We start from the raw sequence: 24,264 nt of genomic DNA on the forward strand, positions 1-24,264 counted from the left end.
ATGGTGTAAATCCATTCAGTAGTTTTTGAGAAAATTGCAAGTAAAATCATAGCGATATCTAGAGTCGGAGTTCAGTACGCATACTGAAATCTGTTCAATTACGAGCGCGAGCTGCATGCTGATTTGCTGTGAACTGTCTGTCAACACTCGAAACCAGTAAGTGTTGGCGGCCATGTTGTGCCTCACTAGAACCGAGTCAGAAGAAAACAGTAAAACAAAGTTTAGAAATAAGGGAAGGGGGTAGGGTAGAGATATTCTGACCCTCTAGGCTTGCTTAGGGGGTCGTATATGGATGTTTAGGCTCTATTTTTTTTTTTTAAAGAAAAATTTAAGAAAAATTGCTGCGTTCGCGTATGTAAATACCTACAATTACGAGCAGGAGCTGCATGCTGATTGGCTGTCAATACTCCAAACCAGGAATTATTGGCAGCCATGTTGTTTGTCGGAAGAGCAGAGTCACAAGAAAACAGTAAAACAAAGTTGAGAAATAAGGAAAGGGGACAGGGTAGAAACATTCTGAGCCTATAGTCTTGGTCAGTGGGTGGTACATGGATCTTTAGGGTCAATTTTGATTAAAAGAAAATGGCGGGGTACTCGTGCAGTACTTGTACGCGGTGGAAAACGTGAAAAAAAATTAGAAGTCCGTTTTATTCATTAGGTCCCAGTGGGTATTTTATTTATTTTATTTATAGTGTTTCTATACCGCTCTGCAACCCTACGGGCATCCTGGCACTGCATGAATATAGTTGAAACGCTGTGCATCCTGAGTAGAAAGGTGGTCCTTTGTTTCCGAGCAGTTACATTTTGGGAAACAGCCATATTTTTACTTTTTTTCTAAAGGCCATCAGTTCATCTATTTTCCTGATGGCAATAGGCAATCTATTCCACAGACGGGCTGCCGCTATACTGAAGGCTCTGCCACCATAGGTGGCTTTCCTGATCCTGGGTATACTGATGAGGTTAGTGGAGGAGGATCGAAGAGTCCGAGTGGGTTCATACCACTTGAATTTGTTTTGTAGTGGTAGGGGACCCATCCCATGCACTGCCTTGAAGACGGTGCATAGGGATTTGAAGAGGATTCTCTGGTGTATAGGCAGCCAGTGTAGTTCTGCCAGTGCAAGAGTAGTGGAGGATCTTCGCCCTCGGGAGAGTGCCATTTTAGCTGCTGCCGCCTGGACGCTCTGAAGTCTGGAAATCAGGTAGGCAGGTGATTCCAGTAACAGAGCATTACAGTAATCCAGGCGGCTGAGAATGGTGCTCCTTACTATGGTGGCTCTAACTTGTACTGGTAAAAGGGGGAGCAGCTTTCTAAGTCCTCGCATTAAAGCGAAGCAGCTGCTCACCTGCTTGTTGACATTGGTCTCCAAACTCAAACTTGCATTGAAACTGACTCCTAGGTTCCTCACTGATTTTACTGGGGTTAATGGCTCTCCTGACTCCAGAGGCTAGAAATCAGCGGCCAGGCTTCTAGTGATTCTACCTACTTTACAGTGCAATATTTCGGTTTTTTCACTATTGAACTGTAGTGAGTTCTTCTTTAGCCAGGATGTCATTTCCATCATACAAGTATGGAAGGCCTCGAGTGAGTCTGCATGGGCACCATCAAGAGAGATCATCAGCTGCGTGTCATCCGCATAGTTGATCACACTAATGCCGTGAGCCTTGATGATGCCCATCAGGGGTTGCATGTATACATTAAAAAGTATCAGACTGATTGCAGATCCCTGTGGGACCCCATATGGCACTGTGGCGAATTCCGACTGGTATGGAGGTAGTGCTACTGCCTGCCACCTGTCTGTCAAATAGGAGTGGAACCAGTTGAGCGTAACTCCCCAGACTCCAATGCTCTTCAGCCTTGTCAGCAGGATATCATGGCTCACCGTATCGAATGCGGCGGACAGGTCCAGCAAAATTAGTATTGCTGATTCTCCCCTGTCCGCCCTCATTCGCAGGTCGTCCAGAACCGTCAGTAAAGCTGACTCGGTTCCATGAGCTGGTCTGAAACCGAATTGCTCCTCTTCAAGGATGTTGTTAGTTTCCAAGAAGAGGGACAATGATTTGCTGACCATCCACTCCATGATCTTAATTGGGTATGGCAAGAGCGATATCGGTCGGTCGTTTTTATGGCAGTTGTGGTCCAGCTTTGATTTCTTCAGTAGGGGGGTGACAACTGCCAATTTCCAATATTTTGGTACCATACCTGTGCTAAGAGATTGATTACACAGTTGTCGAAGTACTGGAAAGAGTTCGTCCCTGAACTCCTTTACTACTTTGTGAGGTAGAGGGTCCAAAGGGGATCCCGATGTTATGTTGAGGGCTGTTTGTTCGAATTCTTGTTCTGTCGGAGTCTCGAAATTCTCCAGGATAGCCTTTGGTGTGAGGTGTCTTATATTTCCCTTGTTCTTCTCCCCATTCTTGGTGTTACTGTTATGCTGCGCTAGAGGGGGGGCATCCTTCATGCCCTTAATGATCTTGGTGATTTTTTCCTGGAAGAAGAACGCCAGACCATCACATAGTTCCTGTGAGGGCTTGATTTGGCTATTAGCACATTCAGAATGGGACAGCTCTTTAACTATCCTAAAGGTGTCACGTGATTTGTTGGAGCTATGTAAAATTAGGTCTGCATAATAGTTTGCTTTGGCTATGATTATCTCTTTTTTGTATTGCACAATTGTCTGCCTCCAGTGCAGTCTCTCCTGCTCTGAGTAATTTTTCCTCCAGTACCTCTCCGCCTTTTTACAGGCGTTTTTCATCTTTTTCAATTTATCCGAGTACCAGGGCGCAGAAGGGTTTCCTTTTTTTCTGATTGCCTTCAACGGTGCAATAAAATCCAGTTTCCAGGTTATCTCATTGCATAGAAGGTGATAGTTCGTAGTAATATCGTTTCCTAGATTGAACGAGTCCCCCACTTGAAGGAGGTCTGACTTCCCTTTCTCTTTCCTTTTTAGCAGACCCTTCCAGTCGCGGCCAATGAAGGTCCTGGTCTGTGTGATTGCTGGTCCTGAGTTAGTCAGAGTATGGATGTTAAATAGTAAGAGATGGTGGTCTGACCACCCTACAGGTAGTATTGTTCCCATGGTAATAAGATCCTCTGCGGCAAATATTAAATCCAGCACGTTTCCTTCCTTGTGTGTGTGGTAAATTACGGGTGCAATTTTTCTGCATAATGGGGGCTTGTAATGTGCCCCGAGCACTGGGGAACGGCACTCCTCTGGTTTTATTTTAAAGTATGCGGGGAGGTTACGGTCCTACTCCCCACAGTCTTGGGGACCGGCACCCCTCGGGTCTTTTTAAAAAAAAAATGTTTTGAGTTCTCTCTCTCTGTCCCCGCACACGTCGCGGGAAACGCCACATTTCTGGGGCAGTGATATGTAAAATGACCTTCTAGCTCCGGGTATCTGCATTGTCTGGAGTTTTTTATTAATGTGGGGAGGGTGGGCTTGATAATACGTCCTTGTTAAGTCCCAAAGAAGCCTATGTTCTGGTGCTATCATGGGGTTCTATGGGAAATAACAAGGCCGTATTATGAAGCTCATTATCGCCGTTTTATCAGCAGTTTCTTGCCAATAAAACAGCGATCATTTTAACACTGGTCCTTGATAATATGCACCTAAGTTTACTGGTAAAAAAAAGAGCAATGGTCCATATTACCAACAGAAGGCGATACATTATCGTCGCATTTATTGGCAGGAAACTGCCGATAAAGCGGAGATAATGGGCTTGATAATATGTACTTGTGAATAACCATAGCAGCCTAGGTTAGGATCAGAACCTGGACTGCTATGGGAAGTTACAAGGGTCTATTATCAAGCACATTATCGCCGCTTTATCAGCAGATTCCTGTCGATAAAAGTGGCGATAATGTATCGCTTTGTGTATGTAAAGCTTTCCTTTTTTTTTGTGTATCAGTTTACTTTCTCCGCATGATCAGCGTCGTTTCGAAGTTCACGTTTTTTTCTTCAAGTTCAACGAGCAAACCTTTCTTTATATCAGTTAGTAAATCTGTCGCTTTCTTTTCCTGGTTTGTGTGATTTATCCGGTGCTGTACTTTTGTACAGTATTAATAGTCATATTTTTTATATATTTATTTGAAAGGTAGTGTCGAAGCGCCAAACGTTGATTACGTACTCTGTCCACCGCCATTTTAGTAGTTTCTCACCGTTGTATTTATTATATCAGTTAGTTAGAACTCAGTAGTTTTCAATCCTAGTCCTGAATATCTTACTATAGTATTTCAACATTATTTTTATTGCGGACCGTCATACCCCTCCCCCACATAATAAAAGAAGTATGTAGTTTTTTTTATTAACTTTTATTAAACAATAAATATAAACGAAACTCGATTATAACTATATTAGAACTGGCAAAATAAGTTAAACAATGTTATAAAGAAATTGTGAAATGGATTCCAAAAGGTGTCCGATTGGTAATCTGCAAAAGAAAAAAGAAAATTAGAGTTTAGAATTATGTAGAAGTGAGTAAATGAGCTGAAGCATTACAAGTTGTGGTAACTCTACAGTTTTACATGTGCAGTGTGACTCGTACATTCCAGTTCTGTTATAGTGCCGCGTTCAAGTGGTGTCTATATGGAAGTGCCTACTGCGTTACTGACGCCCGTTATGGCGACTTATTTCTAATGCATTTCTATGAAGGATTTGTAGATCTAGACCTGTGTGCTTACCATTGTATAAAGCTTGCGGCCAAACACTGCAGGCACTGGGATGGACAACTTCAGGTGGGCTGATCTTCTAGACGTACAAGCAGACAGCAGTTTCTAAGTTTAAGAGAGATAGAGAAATGATGTCTCAGAGAGTGAGAGTGAGAGAGAAAACAACATTAAAACTGTGTCGCAGAGTCTGGAGTTGAGATTTTTTGTTGAACTAGACGTAGATTTACTAGCTCTTTGCATCACTTTACCTATGTTAAAAGTGACTCAAAAGTGGCGTAATAAGGTTGATGATCTGTTTGTCAGACTGTTGTAACCTATCTGTTGTTACTGCTTGGAGGTAATTATACATTTTACAGAGAAGCTGCTGTACACTACGCACTCTGGGAAATAATATCAAGCTTGGGTGACAAAAATTATTGCAACTTTATCGGCAGGAAAGTGTAGCTAAAGTGGCGATAATGGGTTTGATAATATGCTCTATGGAATTCCAATTGAAGCTCATGTCAGATGTCCTTCATATCTAACATGCACTTCGATTGGAAGTCCATAGAGCATATTATCAAACCTATTATCGCCTCTTTCCTGACGATAAAGTGGCGATAATTCTGTTGCCAAGGTTTGATAATATGGCCCTCTCGTTTTTCATAAATAAAAGTTACACAGCAGTTTTACGAGTGCAGTGTACCTGGTACATTTTACTTGTTATAGTGCCGCGTTCAAGTGGTGTCTATATGGAAGTGCCTGCTGCGTTACTGACGCCCGTTATGCCGACTTATTGCTAATGCATTCCTATGAAGGCTTTGGAGATCTAGGCTGCTGTGCTTACCTTGAATAAAGAGTGCGGCCACCGGAGTTCACCACTCCACTTGAACTCTGCTTCTATACGTCAAAGTATATTCAATACGTTTCAGAGAATTCCATTGCTGTTGCTCGATAGACCGTAGTTGCTTCTGAACGATGTTTGGTGAAGGAAACAAAAGGAGATTTTGATTAGTCATTGAAACTGAGTTGCGTAACTACTATCAAAAGTGAATTTTAATGTGGGTTCTTAATATTCCGTAGTTAAGACTGTTGCAGCTCCAGCAAACAAAGGAAGATCAATAAGTTAATAAAGGCCTGGGACGGCGTCGTGACGCAGAAAAAAAACATACTATCATGGATGCATAATTATTAATAATAGAGGCCTAAGCATGTGGCGCAGTACAGAAATACGACACAGAAATTTATGCATGCACAATTTTTAAGATTAGATGTGTATAGGACCTCGTGACCTATAAAGAAATATTTCAATTATGTAAGTACAATTTAAAATCATTTAGGGGTAGGAAAGCCATATGAAGGATAAAAAAATAGTATTATGCATATACAATTTACAGTGGAGGCTGATGTTGTGACGTCTTTTCTTACCTTTGTTTCTGTCGTCTTTTGTCGTGTCTTGAAAGGCAGTGTTTTCGCTGAGTCTGGGGTGTTTTCGACAGTCTGTGTCTCATCGCAGCAGAGGCAGGCAAAAGAGAGCGTGCTCACGTCAGTGCCCGCATTATATGGGAACCGCAGGGGCTGACCGAACCAAGCCCAGGGCCGTCATTGGTAGCGTTTTTGCAGTCTATAAGAATGATGGCCCTGGGTCAGATCATATTGGCTAATTTATTGGTTTCTAGGCTAAATGATAGCAAGCATGCTTGGTGGTGGCATGTGGGTAGTGTGGGCGGGCTTGCACCGCGCATGTGCAAGTATGATTGTGTGCACTAACAATCAACAACAGAGAGAGATGGGGGCGGTGTTATAATGTACACAGAGGCAGGCCCAGAATCGGATCTGCAATGAGTCAGCACTTCTAATTATTCTCCTTAGCGCGCCCTGAGCTCTGATTTGTCACTGAGACGGTGATCGCACCATAGTTTGTAATGCTTATCATACTCAGCGTGTACCCGCGCATACAGTATGAATATGCTTTGACGTTACACGTCGCATTAAAGCTTCGGTGTGATGTCATGTCCGGCGTTGTGTACGCGTAAGGGGGCAATGTTTCTACTTGGTTTAAAACATTTATTTATGTATTTAATGTAGATACTAGGGGCAGACATTTGGGATAACTATAATGTTTTAAAAATACTTTTAATAATCCTATAATACTTTAAAAAATAATTACACAAATCGCAGTAGAAGATCATGCGTACTCGTATTGAAAGAGCTGCGCAAGCACACCATAAGCGTACGCAAAGCCATGTGACTTTAAAAGTAGAGATTTGATTGGTTTGTAACTTTTCCTATTACGAGTGTTGAAAGTTCCGTCTCATTATAATTATTCGACTTTGACTTTCTAAGAAGAAGCATTTGTTGTGAGAATCTTCTCAAATAGAAGGAAGATCACCATAATAAGAGCAATGGAGTCATCTTCCAGCAGTTCTTCAAAAAGGTTAATGCTGCAAAAGTAACCTGTAAAATTTGCCAAACTACTCTTTCAAGGGGTGATCCATGTAAAATATACTCCTTTGGCACAGCAAATATGGTGCGACACGTGAAGAACTTGCACCCCAAGAACTTGCTCGAGCTGAAAGACGGAGGTTGCACGAGACCCCACCTGCTGCTACACCAAGCACATCAACTGCGGCAGCATTTTCAGCAAGCAGTCAACACCCACAAATTGATTCTGACTTTGCTAAAGTTAAATTTCTTTGCATTTATTGAGATAAACTTTTGTGTTAATGGGAACAGTCTATCGACCTGATAAAACGCAGGATACAGGATCATTGCTGTCCCCGAGATTAGTTGTTCTTTTTTTCATTCTTTTGTTCCGCTTGGAATTTATGAGAAAACACAAAAAAGATACAAAACAAAAAAAACTGTTCTTTTTAGAACTACCTTCACTGGTCAAAGAAAGAACTATATTTCTATGTTAGTGTGTAAAAGTTTGTCAGAATGAATGTGTAGTTCATAAATGAATGAATGAATATATTACTAGTGTATGGAGAATGTAAAAGTGCAGAACTATAAGGAAGTGCTACAGCATAAATCTATAAAGTGTTTACCTATAGTATACTGTAGTATGTGCGAAGCACTTGAATGTAACATATTTACATAAATATGTTAGAAGTCTATGCTTCAATTTGCGCTGCTGGTGAAACTGCCTGGGTGAATTTGTATGTGTTAGGGGCGGATTTACAATCCCCTTGTGCCGCTTTTACACAGCCGTTGCATCACTTTTGTGACACAGTGGTGGTGCAAAAGATGTGCCATGGTGTGTGCTATTAACAATGCGCGCATCTGGAGGGTGCATTACATTGTAAAGCTGTGCGCCAGAAGAGGCTTTCCTGTGCAGAAGGGGGTGCAGCAACGCCTCCTAAAAGTGACTGAGTGAAATGTATAACATTTCATTCAGTCCCTTTTGAGGTTATGCTGTGTCAAAACCTTGCACATGCTTGAAGCAGGTGTAAGGATTAATACAGCTTTGTGAGCATAGGGCCCCAGAGCATTGCTGGAGTTGTGTTATACTTGCAACCGAAGTGAAGCAATAATTAATCCAAAAATTACTTTGCAATTTAGTTTTGTTATTATTTTATAATAAGAATATGAAATATAATCTAAAACATTAAATAAATATAAATATTTATATTAAAAATATAAGAAATTAGTGTAAAATGAGAGACATAATAATTAATACATTTATAACTTATCATTTACAAAACCTTCGAAATTCACTGAAAAAAAACATAGGTTTCACAAACGTTATAGTTAGGAATTAGCATTTAAAAAACCTTGCAAATTCATTGAAAAAACCATAGGTTTCACACACGTTATAGTTAGGAAATTAGTATTTAAAAAACCATGCAAATTCATTGAAAAAAACCCTAGTTTTCACACGTTATAGTTAGCTAAACATTTCTCTCATACAAAACCTTTGAAATTCCTCTGTTATAGTTAGCTCAGCTAACTATAACTTGTGTGCCCGCAGTGTACTGCTGATGATTCACATATAACATCACTCATGACATGGTCAGTGACATGTAATGTCACTGACCTATGGTTTCTTCAATGAATTTACAAGGTTTTTTAAATGCTAATTCCTAACTATAACGTTTGTGAAATATATATATATATATATATATATATATATATTTCACAATATATATATATATATATATATATATATATATATATATATATATATATATATACACTGAAAAAACCATAGGTTATAGACCATATATAGTTAGGAATTTGCATTTACAAAACCTTATTTTACTCACACAAAACCATTGAAATTCCATATATAGTTAGTTGCACTAACTATATATCGCGCACCCGCAATCCACTGCTGATGATGTCACATATTACATCATTCATGACATGGTCAGTGACATCACTGATGACATCACTGATGACATCTCAAATGACATCACTGATGACATCTCAAATGACATCACTGATGACATCACTGATGACATCTCATTTGACATTACTGATCACATCACTGATGATATCATTCATGTGATAATACGATGAACCTCTTCAGACTCTAATATAACCTTAGATACAATCAGTGTAAACAGACACTCACAGACTGTCACTCATCCATGGAGTTACTCACACACCTAGTCAGTCATGCAAAGAATCAATCACACCTCCATTTCCTCAACTATAAAGTTATACAAACTTTACTTATTCAAACATATACTAACACATATTTACTCTCTTATACAATCCCTGATACAAGTTCACAATGATCCATACAGCCACTCACACATTCACTGGCTCTTATGCACAGTTATTTATATATGTCAACTCTCACATGTACTGTGTTTTACATATGTACTTACTTTGACATGTAGCACTGAGATATCCATTCACTCACCAATACACTCATGCACACAGTCAACCGCCCATACAGCTGTTTCCACATGCACTTTTGAAACCATACATCTAGTGAATCAACTGCTCACACATCTATGCACAGAGTCATACACCTCCCAGCCACCCACACACACACTCAGTCTCCCATACAAATACTTGGGCAACCAATCAATTACCCATATAGTTACTCATATAGCTACTTATCAACACATGCAACAGTTTACAGAACAACAGACATAATGATGCACAAATTAAGACAGTTTAGTCACTAACCCATGCACTCAGTGAGACACATTTAATCACTCACTCATACAGTCAGTCATGCACCTACTAAATCCTTCATCCAGACACTTATACATCCACTCATTCTTCAATATGTAAGACATATTTTAACTTTACAGAAACATACAGTCACTGGATGTTGTCATCAGTGATGTCATCAGTGATGTCATTTGAGATGTCATCAGTGATGTCATCAGTGATGTCACTGACCCTGTCATGAATGATGTAATATGTGACATCATCAGCAGTGGATTGCGGGTGCGCGATATATAGTTAGTGCAACTAACTATATATGGAATTTCAATGGTTTTGTGTGAGTAAAATAAGGTTTTGTAAATGCGAATTCGTAACTATATATGGTCTATAACCTATGGTTTTTTCAGTGAATTTTCAAGGTTTTGTAAATGCTAATTCCTAACTATATATGGTCTATAACCTATGGTTTTTTCAGTGAATTTTCAAGGTTTTGTAAATGCTAATTCCTAACTATATATGGTCTATAGCCTATGGTTTTTTCAGTGAATATATATATATACATACATATATAAACATATATCATCTGTATATCTATATAAATACAAACATAAATGCATGCATACATATACTTATATGCATACAGATGCATGTTATTTACATGAAAGTTGAAAAAACACTAATAAAAGCAAAGCTAAAAAGCCACCTCATTACAAACAGAATGGCTTTAACTTAAACGAGGGCGAGATCTATTGCATTTTCAATGCTTGTTTACTTTGGTTCCATCAAGAAGGCATTCAGATGTGTCACACATTCGCCATAAATTCTGAATGTTAGCACTCTAGTTGCACATTAGATCACTGTAGTAAAGCTACTGCTCACCAGGGACGTCTGCTGCTGGTATTCAAAGTGCATGTTTCAGTCTGCATGTCAGAATTCTTTTAATGAAATAGAAGAGGATTTGAGAAGTCACTCAAAATGATCCCTAATTTTTCTTTCTGAAGCACTAATCATACTTTCTATGGCAAAATTAACCCCCTCATGTTGTTCCTTTTTAAATTGAGTGTTTTCAGACTTACCACTTCATTCCAATCAAGATGGCTTCTGGTGTGCCATACTTTTGTCATAAGTAAGACTGTTAGCGCTCTAGTTGTTCTTTAGAACACTCTGGGACATTCTGTCATTGGGCTATACTTGGGGTACATCTGGGTGATATTTGGGCTACATTTAGGCTCTTTTGTCTCTGGTGGCCATCTTGGGAGACTGTATGTCAGAATTTTTTTATGAAATTGAAGAGGGTTTGAGAAGTCACTCAAATTGTGCCCTAATTTTTCTTTCTGCAGCACTAATCATAATTCATATGGCAAAATATACCCCCTCATTTTGTTCCTTTTTAAATTAAATGTTTTAAGAGTTACCACTTTATTCCAATCAAGATGGCTTCAGGTGTGCCATACCTTTGTAATAAGTAGGACTGTTAGCGCTCTAGTTGTTCTTTAGAACACTCTGGGACGTTCTGTCATTGGGCTATACTTGGGCTACATCTGGGTGATATTTGGGCTACATTTGGGCTCTTTTGTCTCTGGTGGCCATTTTGGGAGACTGCATGTCAGAATTTTTTAATGAAATAGAAGAGGATTTGAAAAGTCACTCAAAATGTGCCCTAATTTTTCTTTCTGCAGCACTAATAATAACTTCTATTGCATAATATACCCCCTCATTTTGTTCCTTTTTAAATTAAATGTTTTAAGAGTTACCACTTTATTCTCATCACGATGGCTCCAGGTGTGCTATACCTTTGTAATAAGTAGGACTGTTAGCGCTCTAGTTGTTCTTTAGAACACTCTGGGACATTCTGTCATTGGGCTATACTTGGGCTACATCTGGGTGATATTTGGGCTACATTTGGGCTCTTTTGTCTCTGGTGGCCATTTTGGGAGACTGCATGTCAGAATGTTTTAATGAAATCGAAAAGGATTTGAGAAGTCACTCAACATGTGCCCTAATTTTTCATTCTGCAGCACTAATCATACTTTCTATGGCAAAATATACCCCCTCATGTTGTTTCTTTTTAAATTAAATGTTTTAAGAGTTACCACTTTATTCCAATCAAGATGGCTTCAGGTGTGCCATACCTTTGTAATAAGTAGGACTGTTAGCGCTCTAGTTGTTCTTTAGAACACTCCGGGACATTCTGTCATTGGGCTATACTTGGGCTACATCTGGGTGATATTTGGGCTACATTTGGGCTCTTTTGTCTCTGGTGGCCATTTTGGGAGACTGCATGTCAGAATGTTTTAACCCCTTCGAGGCTGATGACGAGCTGGGCTCGTCATGGTGTAGCCTCCTCGCACACTGATGACGAGCCCAGCTCGTCATGAACAATGGGTTTTTTAAAAAGTCAGCATTCCAGCAGAATAAGAGCAGCGCGCATGTGGTTAATGAAATAGAAAAGGATTTGAGAAGTCACTCAAAATGTGCCCTAATTTTTCATTCTGCAGCACTAATCATACTTTCTATGGCAAAATATACCCCCTCATGTTGTTTCTTTTTAAATTAAATGTTTTAAGAGTTACCACTTTATTCCAATCAAGATGGCTTCAGGTGTGCCATACCTTTGTAATAAGTAGGACTGTTAGCGCTCTAGTTGTTCTTTAGAACACTCTAGGAGGCTGCAGTAGAACACAAAGGAATCAACTGACAGTCTCTGTCCTTGTAGGATGTACATGTTTTACTGAGAATGTCAGACTTCATTTTCACATGACTGAGAAAGATAATGTGAATTTACAGAAAATATGCTTTCAGTTTAGCTTATAAATCCCCTTCCAAACCACTGTGGGAAAATCATGAGATATTAGTTTTCTTTCAAACAATATTCATGATATCACAGCGGAAGGTTTTTTCACATGGTAAAATCACCTTAGAACCCACCACAATTCCTAAAACGAGTATGGTACCATCAACAAATGATTTATAATGTAACTAAAGTCCTAAAACCCTCTATTAACTACAATGCTTTTTAATGACGTGCTATCATGTATATTGGTCCCAAGATGGCTGCCAACACTTCTTGGATGAAGTGCTGACAGCCAATCAGATCAGATGTGTGGTTAGGCTCCGCCCAGATATATATCTTTTTTTGAACCTAAATTACTCAAAATCCACTGGAGCACATATATTGAGACCTAGCAAAGGCACATCGGGCTAACAGTCCCTACAATTTTGCCAAGTTTCGTGCAAATCCATTCAGCCGTTCGAGCTAAAAGTGAGGCCAACCGCCCTATGGAAATTAACATGGGAAAAATGCGTTTTGGGACCCCCCTTTTTTCTCGGCCCCCCCTTGATGAAACCCCCCCAAATTGTCAGGGGCTGCTCATAAACAAAATGTTCCATTTTCCTGAAAATTTCAGCCAATTCCGTCCACAAACGCCAAAGTTATTAGACATAGAATTTTCAAAAATCCCATAGAGAAAAAATCCTAACTATATATACCTACTGGCGACCGCCAGAAGGTAATATATATATATATATATATATATATATATATATATATATATATCATCCAAATGCCCAAAAGCTTTGCAGGACGCACTCGGCAGCAAGCCTTCCTTTCGGCGTACCTGTGACAGCTGGTCCCACACCCGGATTATTTCTCGTGTGCCTTACGCGTTTCGAGACCTCATGTCTCTCATCAGAGGCAGCTTCCACAATTGAGTGGCAATTTGTTCCTTTTAATTGTTCACATTCATGCGCCACAATAGATGTTCACGCCCACTTGAAGTTGCGTATATCATGAGATTTGCATGCTGGTAGTTGTAGTCCAGAGGAACACTTCATTGTTTTACCTTTAGTAGGTTCCAACTCACATTGTGTTAATAAAAGCTTGTATTTCCTTAGTAGGATTCGGAGTGTTTCGGCCAGCAGATTTTGTCAGACTCGCTGCGCTGATCAGGTTTGAACATGGTTTCAACCACAGCCTCTTAAGGTTTCAAGATGGTGCGCCTTGCCACGACGAGGGCCGCCGTGTAATTTTTCTCATCCAAATGCCCAAAAGCTTTGCAGGACGCACTCGGCAGCAAGCCTTCCTTTCGGCGTACCTGTGACAGCTGGTCCCACACCCGGATTATTTCTCGTGTGCCTTACGCGTTTCGAGACCTCATGTCTCTCATCAGAGGCAGCTTCCACAATTGAGTGGCAAGTTGTTCCTTTTAATTGTTCACATTCATGCGCCACAATAGATGTTCACGCCCACTTGAAGTTGCGTATATCATGAGATTTGCATGCTGGTAGTTATAGTCCAGAGGAACACTTCATTGTTTTACCTTTAGTAGGTTCCAACTCACATTGTGTTAATAAAAGCTTGTATTTCCATAGTAGGATTCGGAGTGTTTCGGCCAGCAGATTTTGTCAGACTCGCTGCGCTGATCAGGTTTGAACATGGTTTCAACCACAGCCTCTTAAGGTTTCAAGATGGTGCGCCTTGCCACGACGAGGGCCGCCGTGTAATTTTTCTCATCCAAATGCCCAAAAGCTTTGCAGGACGCACTCGGCAGCAAGCCTTCCTTTCGGCGTACCTGTGACAGCTGGTCCCACACCCGGATTATTTCTCGTGTGCCTTACGCGTTTCGAGACCTCATGTCTCTCATCAGAGGCAGCTTCCACAATTGAGTGGCAAGTTGTTCCTTTTAATTGTTCACATTCATGCGCCACAATAGATGTTCACGCCCACTTGAAGTTGCGTATATCATGAGATTTGCATGCTGGTAGTTATAGTCCAGAGGAACACTTCACTGTTTTACCTTTAGTAGGTTCCAACTCACATTGTGTTAATAAAAGCTTGTATTTCCTTAGTAGGATTCGGAGTGTTTCGGCCAGCAGATTTTGTCAGACTCGCTGCGCTGATCAGGTTTGAACATGGTTTCAACCACAGCCTCTTAAGGTTTCAAGATGGTGCGCCTTGCCACGACGAGGGCCGCCGTGTAATTTTTCTCATCCAAATGCCCAAAAGCTTTGCAGGACGCACTCGGCAGCAAGCCTTCCTTTCGGCGTACCTGTGACAGCTGGTCCCACACCCGGATTTTTTCTCGTGTGCCTTACGCGTTTCGAGACCTCATGTCTCTCATCAGAGGCAGCTTCCACAATTGAGTGGCAAGTTGTTCCTTTTAATTGTTCACATTCATGCGCCACAATAGATGTTCACGCCCACTTGAAGTTGCGTATATCATGAGATTTGCATGCTGGTAGTTATAGTCCAGAGGAACACTTCATTGTTTTACCTTTCGTAGGTTCCAACTCACATTGTGTTAATAAAAGCTTGTATTTCCTTAGTAGGATTCGGAGTGTTTCGGCCAGCAGATTTTGTCAGACTCGCTGCGCTGATCAGGTTTGAACATGGTTTCAACCACAGCCTCTTAAGGTTTCAAGATGGTGCGCCTTGCCACGACGAGGGCCGCCGTGTAATTTTTCTCATCCAAATGCCCAAAAGCTTTGCAGGACGCACTCGGCAGCAAGCCTTCCTTTCGGCGTACCTGTGACAGCTGGTCCCACACCCGGATTATTTCTCGTGTGCCTTACGCGTTTCGAGACCTCATGTCTCTCATCAGAGGCAGCTTCCACAATTGAGTGGCAAGTTGTTCCTTTTAATTGTTCACATTCATGCGCCACAATAGATGTTCACGCCCACTTGAAGTTGCGTATATCATGAGATTTGCATGCTGGTAGTTATAGTCCAGAGGAACACTTCATTGTTTTACCTTTAGTAGGTTCCAACTCACATTGTGTTAATAAAAGCTTGTATTTCCTTAGTAGGATTCGGAGTGTTTCGGCCAGCAGATTTTGTCAGACTCGCTGCGCTGATCAGGTTTGAACATGGTTTCAACCACAGCCTCTTAAGGTTTCAAGATGGTGCGCCTTGCCACGACGAGGGCCGCCGTGTAATTTTTCTCATCCAAATGCCCAAAAGCTTTGCAGGACGCACTCGGCAGCAAGCCTTCCTTTCGGCGTACCTGTGACAGCTGGTCCCACACCCGGATTATTTCTCGTGTGCCTTACGCGTTTCGAGACCTCATGTCTCTCATCAGAGGCAGCTTCCACAATTGAGTGGCAAGTTGTTCCTTTTAATTGTTCACATTCATGCGCCACAATAGATGTTCACGCCCACTTGAAGTTGCGTATATCATGAGATTTGCATGCTGGTAGTTATAGTCCAGAGGAACACTTCATTGTTTTACCTTTAGTAGGTTCCAACTCACATTGTGTTAATAAAAGCTTGTATTTCCTTAGTAGGATTCGGAGTGTTTCGGCCAGCAGATTTTGTCAGACTCGCTGCGCTGATCAGGTTTGAACATGGTTTCAACCACAGCCTCTTAAGGTTTCAAGATGGTGCGCCTTGCCACGACGAGGGCCGCCGTGTAATTTTTCTCATCCAAATGCCCAAAAGCTTTGCAGGACGCACTCGGCAGCAAGCCTTCCTTTCGGCGTACCTGTGACAGCTGGTCCCACACCCGGATTATTTCTCGTGTGCCTTACGCGTTTCGAGACCTCATGTCTCTCATCAGAGGCAGCTTCCACAATTGAGTGGCAAGTTGTTCCTTTTAATTGTTCACATTCATGCGCCACAATAGATGTTCACGCCCACTTGAAGTTGCGTATATCATGAGATTTGCATGCTGGTAGTTATAGTCCAGAGGAACACTTCATTGTTCAACTACCAGCATGCAAATCTCATGATATACGCAACTTCAAGTGGGCGTGAACATCTATTGTGGCGCATGAATGTGAACAATTAAAAGGAACAACTTGCCACTCAATTGTGGAAGCTGCCTCTGATGAGAGACATGAGGTCTCGAAACGCGTAAGGCACACGAGAAATAATCCGGGTGTGGGACCAGCTGTCACAGGTACGCCGAAAGGAAGGCTTGCTGCCGAGTGCGTCCTGCAAAGCTTTTGGGCATTTGGATGAGAAAAAATACACGGCGGCCCTCGTCGTGGCAAGGCGCACCATCTTGAAACCTTAAGAGGCTGTGGTTGAAACCATGTTCAAACCTGATCAGCGCAGCGAGTCTGACAAAATCTGCTGGCCGAAACACTCCGAATCCTACTAAGGAAATACAAGCTTTTATCAACACAATGTGAGTTGGAACCTACTAAAGGTAAAACAATGAAGTGTTCCTCTGGACTATAACTACCAGCATGCAAATCTCATGATATACGCAACTTCAAGTGGGCGTGAACATCTATTGTGGCGCATGAATGTGAACAATTAAAAGGAACAACTTGCCACTCAATTGTGGAAGCTGCCTCTGATGAGAGACATGAGGTCTCGAAACGCGTAAGGCACACGAGAAATAATCCGGGTGTGGGACCAGCTGTCACAGGTACGCCGAAAGGAAGGCTTGCTGCCGAGTGCGTCCTGCAAAGCTTTTGGGCATTTGGATGAGAAAAATTACACGGCGGCCCTCGTCGTGGCAAGGCGCACCATCTTGAAACCTTAAGAGGCTGTGGTTGAAACCATGTTCAAACCTGATCAGCGCAGCGAGTCTGACAAAATCTGCTGGCCGAAACACTCCGAATCCTACTAAGGAAATACAAGCTTTTATCAACACAATGTGAGTTGGAACCTACTAAAGGTAAAACAATGAAGTGTTCCTCTGGACTATAACTACCAGCATGCAAATCTCATGATATACGCAACTTCAAGTGGGCGTGAACATCTTTGTGGCGCATGAATGTGAACAATTAAAAGGAACAACTTGCCACTCAATTGTGGAAGCTGCCTCTGATGAGAGACATGAGGTCTCGAAACGCGTAAGGCACACGAGAAATAATCCGGGTGTGGGACCAGCTGTCACAGGTACGCCGAAAGGAAGGCTTGCTGCCGAGTGCGTCCTGCAAAGCTTTTGGGCATTTGGATGAGAAAAATTACACAGCGGCCCTCGTCGTGGCAAGGCGCACCATCTTGAAACCTTAAGAGGCTGTGGTTGAAACCATGTTCAAACCTGATCAGCGCAGCGAGTCTGACAAAATCTGCTGGCCGAAACACTCCGAATCCTACTAAGGAAATACAAGCTTTTATCAACACAATGTGAGTTGGAACCTACTAAAGGTAAAACAATGAAGTGTTCCTCTGGACTATAAATACCAGCATGCAAATCTCATGATATACGCAACTTCAAGTGGGCGTGAACATCTATTGTGGCGCATGAATGTGAACAATTAAAAGGAACAACTTGCCACTCAATTGTGGAAGCTGCCTCTGATGAGAGACATGAGGTCTCGAAACGCGTAAGGCACACGAGAAATAATCCGGGTGTGGGACCAGCTGTCACAGGTACGCCGAAAGGAAGGCTTGCTGCCGAGTGCGTCCTGCAAAGCTTTTGGGCATTTGGATGAGAAAAATTACACGGCGGCCCTCGTCGTGGCAAGGCGCACCATCTTGAAACCTTAAGAGGCTGTGGTTGAAACCATGTTCAAACCTGATCAGCGCAGCGAGTCTGACAAAATCTGCTGGCCGAAACACTCCGAATCCTACTAAGGAAATACAAGCTTTTATCAACACAATGTGAGTTGGAACCTACTAAAGGTAAAACAATGAAGTGTTCCTCTGGACTATAACTACCAGCATGCAAATCTCATGATATACGCAACTTCAAGTGGGCGTGAACATCTATTGTGGCGCATGAATGTGAACAATTAAAAGGAACAACTTGCCACTCAATTGTGGAAGCTGCCTCTGATGAGAGACATGAGGTCTCGAAACGCGTAAGGCACACGAGAAATAATCCGGGTGTGGGACCAGCTGTCACAGGTACGCCGAAAGGAAGGCTTGCTGCCGAGTGCGTCCTGCAAAGCTTTTGGGCATTTGGATGAGAAAAATTACACGGCGGCCCTCGTCGTGGCAAGGCGCACCATCTTGAAACCTTAAGAGGCTGTGGTTGAAACCATGTTCAAACCTGATCAGCGCAGCGAGTCTGACAAAATCTGCTGGCCGAAACACTCCGAATCCTACTAAGGAAATACAAGCTTTTATCAACACAATGTGAGTTGGAACCTACTAAAGGTAAAACAATGAAGTGTTCCTCTGGACTATAACTACCAGCATGCAAATCTCATGATATACGCAACTTCAAGTGGGCGTGAACATCTATTGTGGCGCATGAATGTGAACAATTAAAAGGAACAACTTGCCACTCAATTGTGAAAGCTGCCTCTGATGAGAGACATGAGGTCTCGAAACGCGTAAGGCACACGAGAAATAATCCGGGTGTGGGACCAGCTGTCACAGGTACGCCGAAAGGAAGGCTTGCTGCCGAGTGCGTCCTGCAAAGCTTTTGGGCATTTGGATGAGAAAAATTACACGGCGGCCCTCGTCGTGGCAAGGCGCACCATCTTGAAACCTTAAGAGGCTGTGGTTGAAACCATGTTCAAACCTGATCAGCGCAGCGAGTCTGACAAAATCTGCTGGCCGAAACACTCCGAATCCTACTAAGGAAATACAAGCTTTTATCAACACAATGTGAGTTGGAACCTACTAAAGGTAAAACAATGAAGTGTTCCTCTGGACTATAACTACCAGCATGCAAATCTCATGATATACGCAACTTCAAGTGGGCGTGAACATCTATTGTGGCGCATGAATGTGAACAATTAAAAGGAACAACTTGCCACTCAATTGTGGAAGCTGCCTCTGATGAGAGACATGAGGTCTCGAAACGCGTAAGGCACAGGAGAAATAATCCGGGTGTGGGACCAGCTGTCACAGGTACGCCGAAAGGAAGGCTTGCTGCCGAGTGCGTCCTGCAAAGCTTTTGGGCATTTGGATGAGAAAAATTACACGGCGGCCCTCGTCGTGGCAAGGCGCACCATCTTGAAACCTTAAGAGGCTGTGGTTGAAACCATGTTCAAACCTGATCAGCGCAGCGAGTCTGACAAAATCTGCTGGCCGAAACACTCCGAATCCTACTAAGGAAATACAAGCTTTTATCAACACAATGTGAGTTGGAACCTACTAAAGGTAAAACAATGAAGTGTTCCTCTGGACTATAACTACCAGCATGCAAATCTCATGATATACGCAACTTCAAGTGGGCGTGAACATCTATTGTGGCGCATGAATGTGAACAATTAAAAGGAACAACTTGCCACTCAATTGTGGAAGCTGCCTCTGATGAGAGACATGAGGTCTCGAAACGCGTAAGGCACACGAGAAATAATCCGGGTGTGGGACCAGCTGTCACAGGTACGCCGAAAGGAAGGCTTGCTGCCGAGTGCGTCCTGCAAAGCTTTTGGGCATTTGGATGAGAAAAATTACACGGCGGCCCTCGTCGTGGCAAGGCGCACCATCTTGAAACCTTAAGAGGCTGTGGTTGAAACCATGTTCAAACCTGATCAGCGCAGCGAGTCTGACAAAATCTGCTGGCCGAAACACTCCGAATCCTACTAAGGAAATACAAGCTTTTATCAACACAATGTGAGTTGGAACCTACTAAAGGTAAAACAATGAAGTGTTCCTCTGGACTATAACTACCAGCATGCAAATCTCATGATATACGCAACTTCAAGTGGGCGTGAACATCTATTGTGGCGCATGAATGTGAACAATTAAAAGGAACAACTTGCCACTCAATTGTGGAAGCTGCCTCTGATGAGAGACATGAGGTCTCGAAACGCGTAAGGCACACGAGAAATAATCCGGGTGTGGGACCAGCTGTCACAGGTACGCCGAAAGGAAGGCTTGCTGCCGAGTGCGTCCTGCAAAGCTTTTGGGCATTTGGATGAGAAAAATTACACGGCGGCCCTCGTCGTGGCAAGGCGCACCATCTTGAAACCTTAAGAGGCTGTGGTTGAAACCATGTTCAAACCTGATCAGCGCAGCGAGTCTGACAAAATCTGCTGGCCGAAACACTCCGAATCCTACTAAGGAAATACAAGCTTTTATCAACACAATGTGAGTTGGAACCTACTAAAGGTAAAACAATGAAGTGTTCCTCTGGACTATAACTACCAGCATGCAAATCTCATGATATACGCAACTTCAAGTGGGCGTGAACATCTATTGTGGCGCATGAATGTGAACAATTAAAAGGAACAACTTGCCACTCAATTGTGGAAGCTGCCTCTGATGAGAGACATGAGGTCTCGAAACGCGTAAGGCACACGAGAAATAATCCGGGTGTGGGACCAGCTGTCACAGGTACGCCGAAAGGAAGGCTTGCTGCCGAGTGCGTCCTGCAAAGCTTTTGGGCATTTGGATGAGAAAAATTACACGGCGGCCCTCGTCGTGGCAAGGCGCACCATCTTGAAACCTTAAGAGGCTGTGGTTGAAACCATGTTCAAACCTGATCAGCGCAGCGAGTCTGACAAAATCTGCTGGCCGAAACACTCCGAATCCTACTAAGGAAATACAAGCTTTTATCAACACAATGTGAGTTGGAACCTACTAAAGGTAAAACAATGAAGTGTTCCTCTGGACTATAACTACCAGCATGCAAATCTCATGATATACGCAACTTCAAGTGGGCGTGAACATCTATTGTGGCGCATGAATGTGAACAATTAAAAGGAACAACTTGCCACTCAATTGTGGAAGCTGCCTCTGATGAGAGACATGAGGTCTCGAAACGCGTAAGGCACACGAGAAATAATCCGGGTGTGGGACCAGCTGTCACAGGTACGCCGAAAGGAAGGCTTGCTGCCGAGTGCGTCCTGCAAAGCTTTTGGGCATTTGGATGAGAAAAATTACACGGCGGCCCTCGTCGTGGCAAGGCGCACCATCTTGAAACCTTAAGAGGCTGTGGTTGAAACCATGTTCAAACCTGATCAGCGCAGCGAGTCTGACAAAGTCTGCTGGCCGAAACACTCCGAATCCTACTAAGGAAATACAAGCTTTTATCAACACAATGTGAGTTGGAACCTACTAAAGGTAAAACAATGAAGTGTTCCTCTGGACTATAACTACCAGCATGCAAATCTCATGATATACGCAACTTCAAGTGGGCGTGAACATCTATTGTGGCGCATGAATGTGAACAATTAAAAGGAACAACTTGCCACTCAATTGTGGAAGCTGCCTCTGATGAGAGACATGAGGTCTCGAAACGCGTAAGGCACACGAGAAATAATCCGGGTGTGGGACCAGCTGTCACAGGTACGCCGAAAGGAAGGCTTGCTGCCGAGTGCGTCCTGCAAAGCTTTTGGGCATTTGGATGAGAAAAATTACACGGCGGCCCTCGTCGTGGCAAGGCGCACCATCTTGAAACCTTAAGAGGCTGTGGTTGAAACCATGTTCAAACCTGATCAGCGCAGCGAGTCTGACAAAATCTGCTGGCCGAAACACTCCGAATCCTACTAAGGAAATACAAGCTTTTATCAACACAATGTGAGTTGGAACCTACTAAAGGTAAAACAATGAAGTGTTCCTCTGGACTATAACTACCAGCATGCAAATCTCATGATATACGCAACTTCAAGTGGGCGTGAACATCTATTGTGGCGCATGAATGTGAACAATTAAAAGGAACAACTTGCCACTCAATTGTGGAAGCTGCCTCTGATGAGAGACATGAGGTCTCGAAACGCGTAAGGCACACGAGAAATAATCCGGGTGTGGGACCAGCTGTCACAGGTACGCCGAAAGGAAGGCTTGCTGCCGAGTGCGTCCTGCAAAGCTTTTGGGCATTTGGATGAGAAAAATTACACGGCGGCCCTCGTCGTGGCAAGGCGCACCATCTTGAAACCTTAAGAGGCTGTGGTTGAAACCATGTTCAAACCTGATCAGCGCAGCGAGTCTGACAAAATCTGCTGGCCGAAACACTCCGAATCCTACTAAGGAAATACAAGCTTTTATCAACACAATGTGAGTTGGAACCTACTAAAGGTAAAACAATGAAGTGTTCCTCTGGACTATAACTACCAGCATGCAAATCTCATGATATACGCAACTTCAAGTGGGCGTGAACATCTATTGTGGCGCATGAATGTGAACAATTAAAAGGAACAACTTGCCACTCAATTGTGGAAGCTGCCTCTGATGAGAGACATGAGGTCTCGAAACGCGTAAGGCACATGAGAAATAATCCGGGTGTGGGACCAGCTGTCACAGGTACGCCGAAAGGAAGGCTTGCTGCCGAGTGCGTCCTGCAAAGCTTTTGGGCATTTGGATGAGAAAAATTACACGGCGGCCCTCGTCGTGGCAAGGCGCACCATCTTGAAACCTTAAGAGGCTGTGGTTGAAACCATGTTCAAACCTGATCAGCGCAGCGAGTCTGACAAAATCTGCTGGCCGAAACACTCCGAATCCTACTAAGGAAATACAAGCTTTTATCAACACAATGTGAGTTGGAACCTACTAAAGGTAAAACAATGAAGTGTTCCTCTGGACTATAACTACCAGCATGCAAATCTCATGATATACGCAACTTCAAGTGGGCGTGAACATCTATTGTGGCGCATGAATGTGAACAATTAAAAGGAACAACTTGCCACTCAATTGTGAAAGCTGCCTCTGATGAGAGACATGAGGTCTCGAAACGCGTAAGGCACACGAGAAATAATCCGGGTGTGGGACCAGCTGTCACAGGTACGCCGAAAGGAAGGCTTGCTGCCGAGTGCGTCCTGCAAAGCTTTTGGGCATTTGGATGAGATATATATATATATATATATATATATATATATATATATATATATATATATATATAAACAAACCACTTCCCTCCAAAAGAAAAGCGCGGAGGTCAGAGGGGGATCCTTTGAAAGCCCTTTATTTCACGGTTGCCTTCGTTGGTAGCAGCAAATGCATTTCGGCTTGTCATAAAGCCTTCCTCAGTGCTCACGCCCCAACACAAAGTCACATCTTATTCCATCAAGGCTGCTTTGCGAGTGCTGCAGTCGACATTGGACTCCTCCCTTAAGCGTTGGCTCACCTGTTGGACGTCACGTAGGTATGAAGAGACTCCAACTCCCAGCATGCAACATGGTCTTGCAGCTCGGCCGGTGATATGGGTGCAGAATAATGTCCGCTCCAATGTCTTTTTGTAGCCTCGTATGGTGTGACTCTTTTTGACACTTCCGCGTCCCAAAGTGCCTCCTCAGGTCCCCTCGGGCTGCTGGACCAAGTTACGTGGATTCTGGCTATGCAGGGACAGCCGTGTAAACACACAGCGTCCTGACGGGGTAATTACCACCTCAAGCACTCCTTCCCAAGTAATTTTGGCGGACAACGAACTACTCGATCCCTCGAGCACAAGACTCACTGCAAGCAGCGCGGTGCCAGTCTAGTTCGTGTCACTTGTCAGCAGGACCATCCGGGACGCGCTCCTGGCTTGGCGCGAAAATATAAACAAACCACTTCCCTCCAAAAGAAAAGCGCGGAGGTCAGAGGGGGATCCTTTGAAAGCCCTTTATTTCACGGTTGCCTTCGTTGGTAGCAGCAAATGCATTTCGGCTTGTCATAAAGCCTTCCTCAGTGCTCACGCCCCAACACAAAGTCACAT

Source organism: Lissotriton vulgaris, chromosome 3_1, assembly GCF_964263255.1.
Source record: "Lissotriton vulgaris chromosome 3_1, aLisVul1.2, whole genome shotgun sequence".
In the NCBI taxonomy this organism is placed as follows: domain Eukaryota; kingdom Metazoa; phylum Chordata; class Amphibia; order Caudata; family Salamandridae; genus Lissotriton; species Lissotriton vulgaris.